The sequence below is a fragment of the Felis catus genome, chromosome D4 (genome assembly GCF_018350175.1).
Source record: "Felis catus isolate Fca126 chromosome D4, F.catus_Fca126_mat1.0, whole genome shotgun sequence".
Lineage (NCBI taxonomy): Eukaryota > Metazoa > Chordata > Mammalia > Carnivora > Felidae > Felis > Felis catus.
Window position 1 is genome coordinate 4,827,696 of NC_058380.1, and position 8,376 is coordinate 4,836,071.

The 8,376-nt window shown below is 44.9% G+C and overlaps 1 non-coding gene across 1 annotated transcript; it reads right to left on the bottom strand.

The window, feature by feature from the left end:
• Positions 1-8,059: 8,059 nt before the first annotated feature.
• Positions 8,060-8,145, bottom strand: TRNAR-UCG. The gene has a single exon. It is a non-coding gene; the product is annotated as a tRNA-Arg (tRNA).
• Positions 8,146-8,376: the final 231 nt, after the last annotated feature.

The following is an 8,376-nucleotide window of genomic DNA, read 5'->3' on the forward strand; positions in this document are numbered from 1 at the left end:
AAGCTGCGGTGGGAACGGCTCCTCACGTGTCCGCGGAGGGAGTGTTGCGGTCAGAACGGGCTTGGAGCCACAAGAGCGGTAACAGAGTCGTGTGCAGGGGGATGTACGCGCTGTGCGTTCTCTCCTCGCCCCGCGAGGAGGCGGCCGTCCTCCGGTTTCTGTGTTTTAATTTTTTTTTTTAAGTTTATTTATTTAGGGGCACCGGGGTGGCTCAGTCGGTTGAGCGTCCGACTCTCAGTTTCAGCTCAGGTCACGATCTCGAGGTTCGTGACTTGGAGCCCCGCGTCGGGCTCTGGGCCGACGGCTCGGAGCCTGGAGCCTGAGCTTCGGATTCTGGGTCTCCCTCTCTCTCTCTCTCTGCCCCTCCCCCGCTCACACTCTGTTTCTCTCTCTCTCAAAAATAAATAAACATTTTAAAATTTTAAATAAATCAAATTTATTTATTTTGAGACAGAGGCAGGGAGGGGCAGACAGAGAGGGGGAGAGAGTGAGAGAATCCCAGGCAGGCTCCACGTTGTCTGCACAGAGCCCGACACGGGGCTCAAACCCACGAACCGCGAGCTGGTGACCTGAGCCGAAACCAAGAGTCGGACGCTTAACCGACTGAGCCACCAGAAATCCCGTTTCTGATCCGACAAGCGCTTCAAAGGAAAAAGGTAGTCCCAACGACCGTGGGTGCGGAGGTGAAGTGGGGCAGGGTCACTCTGGAGAGGAACTAGGCGGGATTTATTACAATTTGATGTGCGGGCCCCATGGCCTCGCCGCTCGGTTCTCTATGCACACAGAGAGATCAGGAGGAAGCTTGTGTGGTTTCCTGCAGAATTTCGCTTACCCACTGCCACAGAGTGGACCCCAGCACTTGAGAGCATAACACGACAACTCACGATAACCCCTCAAGGTCCTGTGGGTTGACTGGGCTCGGCTGGGCAGTTTTCCCCTGGGTAGTAGAACTGTGAGGCTCCACTGGGTGGAAACACCCAGAAGGGCTTCTTCACTCATGCTTCCGGCATCTCAGTGCCCCTCCCCGTGGCCTCCACCTCTGGGGAAAGCATGGGGCCGGCTCTTGTCCAAGGCCTCGGCAGGTGGCCTCTCTTTTTTTTTTTTTTTAATTTTTTTAACGTTTATTTATTTTTGAGACAGAGACAGAGTATGAACGGGGGAGGGGCAGAGAGAGAGGGAGACACAGAATCGGAAACAGGCTCCGGGCTCCGAGCCATCAGCCCAGAGCCCGACGCAGGGCTCGAACTCACGGACCGTGAGATCGTGACCTGAGCCGGAGTCGGACGCTCAGCCGACTGAGCCCCCCAGGTGCCCCATGGTGGCCTCTCTCTTGAAAGGACATTGGACTCATGTGGCAGCCAGCTCCAAAGACCACAGATGTGGAGGCAGCCATCCTTGGTCAGGCTTAGTTCCGGAACCCCCCCGACAGCATCGGTTCCCCGCAAGGTGCCGACTACAGAAAGCCCAGACCCGGTGCGGGAGGGACGCCGTAAGACCGTGGAAACCTGGAGGTGAGCCTTCCTGGGAGCTGCCTTTGTAGACCGGATGCTACTCCATACAGCATTATTATTCACAGCAAAACATTTGAAATGACCGAAATATCTATCGATAGGAGAACGTCTAAATGAACACACACATATATAGCATATAAATATATTAATATAAATGCTGTGTGTCATTTCCCTAATGTTAATACAACATAGATATTGACGTGTGTGTCTGTCTCATGATCTTGTGCTGCAGTGTAACAGGATCGGGTAGAGCTGTGTATGTTGACAGACAGGCATCTAAGACAGGCTAAGTGACAAAAGCAGGTCACGGAGCCCCAAAGATCGGAGCTTTCCAAAGCCCCTGGGGATAGCTCATTCGCCAGCTTTCCCCCCCTCAAGCTTTCACATTAGCCCACTGTTCACCCCAGCTTTGTGCACCTGTGAAGTTAGACGATTACTTCTACGTGTTCTCAACATACGTGTCTTCTCACGGGAGAAGCTCAAGGCCAAGTTCAAGGCAGCCTTGCAGGTGGGGTGTCCCAGGGAGCCCCAGATGAGTCAGATATCGACACTGCTCTGGCAGTGGGGCCCTGGAGAAGCTGCACCTCCATTGTGCCCTCCCTGGGGGCTGTCAGGCCGCTGGGCTTTACGGCTTTGCAAAGCTGCAGAGACAGAGACAGGGATAGGACAAGTTAAGGCTCCTGTTCTACTCAAATGTCACTCTGTTCTCACCAAGACTTGGCTGCTTGTCTTGCGTAAGTGCTTCCTCCATCTAGAATTGTTACCGGCTTTTAGTTCGTTTCCAGGGTTCTTAGAAAGCTGACTCTGATCAGTTCACCGGTTTTGTCATTGCCTTTACGGAGCAGAGAATTTTCAGATGTCCTCACTCTACCATTTTCTCTGACCTTGAAGTCACTTCTAGCAGGATGTCACCTCTTCCCCTCTACAGAAGCTCCCCTTGACAAGGTCTTGAGTGGTGCCCACGGTTCTAATCTCAGGGGTCAATTATCAGTCCTACTCTTACTCGATTTAGTAGTAGCTTTTGACGTTCACCTTCTGGGACCACTTTCTTCATCTGGCTTCCAAGGCGTCCCCCGGTTTTCTTCTGCCCACACTGGCCACTCTTTTTTGTCACCTCCTCTCCTGTTTGCTCTCCCCTCCCCTACTTCGAAACGTCCCACGGGGATGGCAGGCAAGTCTCGCGTCTGTAAAGGCCCACCATAGACTGACACTCCTAAACGAGCATCTCAGCTGGGTCCCCCCCTTACACGCCACTGTCATATGTCCAGCAACACGCTCAACATTTCCCCCTTGAGTCCGTCAGGTGCATATCCAACTTGAACTAGCGAAAACACAACTGTTGACCGTTCCCCCTGGCCTCCTCCCTCCGGTCTCTCCCATCTCGGCAAACATCACCCAGGCCAGAGGTCTCGACATCACCCTTGACTCCTCACGTTCTCCCGCATCAAATCCATCGGAAGACACATTGGCTCTACCTTCAGAATGTATCCTTCAACGAATCAATGTTTTACACCCTCTACCGTGGTCTGAGCCTCCATCAAGTCCCAGCTGAATCAGTGCAACCAGATGGCAGCCAGGATGGCTCACTTGGAATCCAACTCGCGTCTTTTCTTCCTCTCCCACCGACTTCCTCTGCCACAGCCTCCGTCTGTAGGAAAAGCAAACATCTCTCCAGTGGTTCACAGACGCCGCGTGATCTGCTGTCCATGCACCCTCTGCTCCTACAACACCCCCTGTCCGTCCTTCCTCACTGGCTTCCTTAGTCTTCCTCAATGGCCCAGCGCACTTCTTCACCCTCTCCAGCTTCGACTCAAATGTCCCCTTCTCGGTGCCTTCCCTGATGCCCTGTTCTCAAAGCTGACCATTCCCGTGTCCCTCAGCCGTTCTACATTTTCTCCTTTGCAAGTATTACTATTTATAATACTGCATGTTCTCCGTATCTACTTATTTTTAATATGTAGTTACTTAATATTCAACTGCCCACACGAGCTGACCCAAATGTTGCTGGTTTTGTTTTTATTTTCAGATTTCATTTCTTCCCTTCCTTAAGGCATTGTCTGTGAGCACGGGCGAGGCTCACTGCATCCCGACTGTCCCCAGGTCCGTGCAGGGAGCCCGGCAGCCTCACGGGTGGGATGGGCTGGACTGGTCCACTCCCTGGTCTCATCTGGCCTTTGCCATCACCTCTCCTGAGATTCCGTGTCTCCAGCTGTGGGACTACCACCCCAACTGGTCTTATTTTTTGAATGTGTATTTATTTTTGAGAGAAGAGAGGATGGGGTAGGGACAGAGAGAAGGGGACAGAGGATCCGAAGCGGGCTCTGTGCTGTCAGGGCTCAAACCCACGAACCAAGAGATCATGACCTGAACCGAAGTTGGACACTTAACCGACTGAGCCACCCAGGCGCCCAGTCCCCAAATTGGTCTTTACCTCCTGAACCAAGGCTCTGACATTCCACAGATGTGCTCAGAGTTCCTTTGCTGGAGCATGTGGGAACTCCGTCTACCCTGTTACACAAGAATGTCTGATTTATTCATCTCTTAGGGGACGTAGATTATACAAACAATGTAGTATGCCACGAATTCCAGCCCTGCTCTTGTCAGTATCTGTTTGAGAGTCTGATGCCATATCGTAAAAATGATATGAACAGTAACAACTCAAATTTATTGGGACTAGTTGAAACAATAAGACTGAGAACTTGTTGAAATAATAAAGCACAGAGTGTTTTTCTTTTTAAAGAGGGAAGGAAATTTAGTATTCACATGGGATGGAAACCGAATCCTTTTTGGTAAATCTTGATCTAACCAATGTAGCAAAGTAATGTAGCAGGATGCACATCATCCTTAAAATTGATTGCACTCTCAAGTTCAACATTTTCTGAATTGCCATATATAGCAATTCTCGCTGCCCTGTTGTAAACGGACTACTTGACCATGAAGTAAGGTTAAATAAATTAATATACGGATAGCACTCAGAATGGTGCCCAGCGTCGAGTAACCACCATATGTAGAAGCAATTATGATTCATCACAGAACACAAAGCTATGTGTTACAGTATGCATTTTTACGTTCTACGTGGAAAAATAGTTTATAGCAACATTACCCTATAAATCTATCACTTTTATCCCAGCAGCTGTTTGAGAACTTTTTGAGGCTTAAATGAACATGCAGTGTTGAAACCATGAAGAATCTATACTAATAATTTGATGAATTTCCTGATTATGTTGCATTTTAGACAGGATTCACCTCACATTTAACCAGCATGATCTTTCCTACTTGAAGCTTGTCAACGATTAATTTGAGCTGAGGATTTTTATTTGTTTTCATTTTCTTTTGAGTTTATTTATTTATTTTGAGAGAGAGAGAGAGAGGGAGGGAGAAAGGGAAGGGGCAGAGAGAGGGGGAGAGAGAGAATCCCAAGCAGGCTCCACACTTAGTGCAGAGCCTGACATGGAGCTCAGTTCCAAGACCAAGAGATCACAACCTGAGCCAACATCAAGAGTCAGATGCTTAACTGACTGAGCCATTTGGGCACCCCCACTTTTGTTTGTTTTCTTGTTTTATTGTTAGCATGTAGATTAGGTGAATGGACTTTGGATCAGCCAATCTAGGCACTAAGACTATGTGACAGAACAATTTGTGGGATTTATAACATATGCAGAAGTAAAATATATATGACAACAATTGAATAAAGAATAAATAGAATAATAGAAGAAACAAGAAAGGAAAGTGGAAGTATATTATTATAAAGTTCTCATACTATACATGAAGTGGTGTAATACATGTAAAGCGATCGTGATGAATTACAGACAAATACTATAAACCCTAAAGCAACCACTAACATGAAAAAACAGAGCTGTAGGTCATTAGCCAATGAAAGAGATCAAATAGAATCATAAAAATTGTTCAATTAATCCTAAAGGAGCCAGAAAAAGAAAAGGGAACAAAGAGCAGATGGGACAAATGGAAAACAAAGAGCAAGACACCTGATGATTACAGTAAATATGAATGGCTAAATACGATGATTAAAAGTCAGAGATCATCAGATTGGATAGAAAAGCAAGTCCCAACTATATGCTGCTTACCAGAAATGCACTTAAAAAAAAAGAAATGCACTGTATTTTATTTATTTTTTATCTTAGAGAGAGAAAGAGAGCACACAAGCAGGGGAAAAGGGCAGAGGGAGAGAGAGAGAGACTCTCAGGCAGGCTCCACACTCAGTGTGGAGCCCAACACGGGACTTGGTCCCACAACTGTGGGATCATGACCTGAACCAAAATCAAGAGTTGGATGTTCAACCGACTGAGCCATCCAGGCACCCCAAGAAATGCACTTTAAATTAAAAAAAAAAGACACAAATAGGTAAAAGTAAAAGGATAGAGAACAACATGCCATGCCAACATTGGTCAAAAGAAAGCTGGAATATTAATATCCAACAAAGTAAATTTGATAGCAAAGACTATTACCAAGGATGAAGAAGACTATTTCATAATAATAAATGGGTCAATTCATCAAGAAGACATGATAATGCTAACATTTCTAAATTATAAATGTTTATGAAGCTAATAACAGAGTTCCAAAATATTGACACAAAAGCTGAAAGGAGGAAAAGACAAATTGATCATGATAGTCAGAGGTTTCAATACCCCCTCTCAATAGTGATTTAAGAAATAGACACAAGGGTGCCTGGCTGGCTCAGTCGGTAGAGCATGCAACTCTTGATCTCAGGGTTGTAAGTTCAAGCCCCACACTAGGTGTAGAGACTACCCAAAAGAAAATTATTAGAAAAATTGACATAAAATCTGTAAGGACACTGACGATTTGAACAACACTATCTTTTAACTTGGTCTGATTGGTATTTATAGAACATTCCATGCAACATTCTTTTCAAGTGTAGAAGAGAACTATGAACATAAAACTACATTGTGTACCGTAAAACAAGTCTTAACAAACTTAAAAGGATTCAAGTCATACCAAGCATTTATCTGATCACAATGGATTGAATTTGAAATCAATAACAGAAATATCTCTTAAAAATGCCCCAAATATTTGGAAACCAAATAACACACTTTTAAATATCCCATGGGATGGAGAAGACATAAAAAGAGAAATAAGAAAATATTTTGAAATGAATGCGAATAAAAACACACCACGTGATCCAAATGTGTGGAGATGCTGCTAAAGCAAGATATAGAGGGAAATTCATAGCGTAGACGCCTACATGAGAAAAGAAGAAAGGTCTTAAATCGATGACCTCAAGAAACTAAGAGAGCAAATTAACCCCAAAGTAAAGAGAAAAAAGGAGAATATAGATCAGAGAGGAATTCATTTGAAGCAGACAACAGAAAAAACAATAAAACAAACCTTCGAGACCATCAATGGCATTTATGAATCTCTAGCTACAGTGACACAAATTTGACATTATACAGACATTAAAAAGGATAATAAATAATAAAGGGTTATCCTGAACAACTTTAAGCCAATAGTTTCAGCAACTTACATATATCGAGCTAATTCCATGAAAGACAGAACTCCGAAAGCTCATTTGGAAGGAAATAGATAAACCAAATGACCCAATATTTATTAAAGAAACTGAAACTAGTTGAAACCTTCCTCCCAAAGAAAATGCCCAACCCACATGACTTCCTTGGTGAACTCCACAAATTGTCTAAGGAGGAAATAACCGCAATTCTGTACATAGTCTTCCATACAACTAAAAAGGAGGAAATATTCTCAGCTCAATTTATGAGACCAGCATCATCATGATGCTAAAACAATATAAAGACATTACAAGAGAACAAAACTATAGACCCATATCTTTTAGGAGCTAGATGTAAAATACTCTAAGTAACATTTTCACAGATCAAATCTAACAATATATAAAAAAGATAACACATCATGACCAACTGGAGTTTATCCCAGGAGTACAGGTTTTGTTACAGGCGCCATTGGCTACTCAGGGAGTAGAGTTGTACACCTTAAACGTACACGATATTATATCTCAATCATATCACAATAAAGCTGGAAAAAAATTGTCAAAAAAAAAAAGAGTCACATACTCTTCAGACGGAGTCAGCCAGGCACCCCTGCCTGGCTGTTTCTTTTAATGAAATTTTTTTTTATTAAGGTTTTCTAACTTTTATTTATTTATTTTGAGAGAGAGAGAGAGAGCATGAGCAGGGGAAGGGCAGAGAGAGGGAGAGAGAGAATCCCAAGCAGGCTCCACGCTGCCAGTGTGAAGCCCAATGTGGGGCTCGAACTCACAAACCGTGAGATATCATGACCTGAGCTGAAATCAAGAGCTGGACGCTTAAGCGACTGAGCCACCCGGGTGCCCCTTTTAATAAAGTTGTATTGAAACACTGACATGCTCATGAATTTCAGTCTCGTCTCTGGCTACTTTTGCATTCTTTAAAAAAAAAAAAAATTAAGGTTTTTATTTATTTTTGATAGAGAGAGATAGAGACAGAGGGTGAACGGGGGAGGGGCAGAGAGAGAGGGAGACACAGAATCCGAAGCAGGCTCCAGGCTCTGAGCCATCAGCACAGAGCCTGAGGCGGGGCTCGAACCCACACACCGTTAAGATCATGACCTGAGCCGAAGTCAGACGCTTAACCGACTGAGCCACCCAGGCGCCCGAAACACATTCATTTCTAGCCAGTGTCACAGACATGCCTCTAATGTCATGATGTGCTTCCCATTCTTCTTTGGCTTTTGCGTCACCCTCTTCCTGCCTTCCTCTCCATTTTACTGGAGTAGATCCTCAAGGAATTTTTTCAGAATGGGTGTAAGAGTGTGTACTAGACTTTGCTGTCTGGCAATCCGGGATCCATTTTCCCTTCTTTCCTTCTGAGCAAACCTGTTC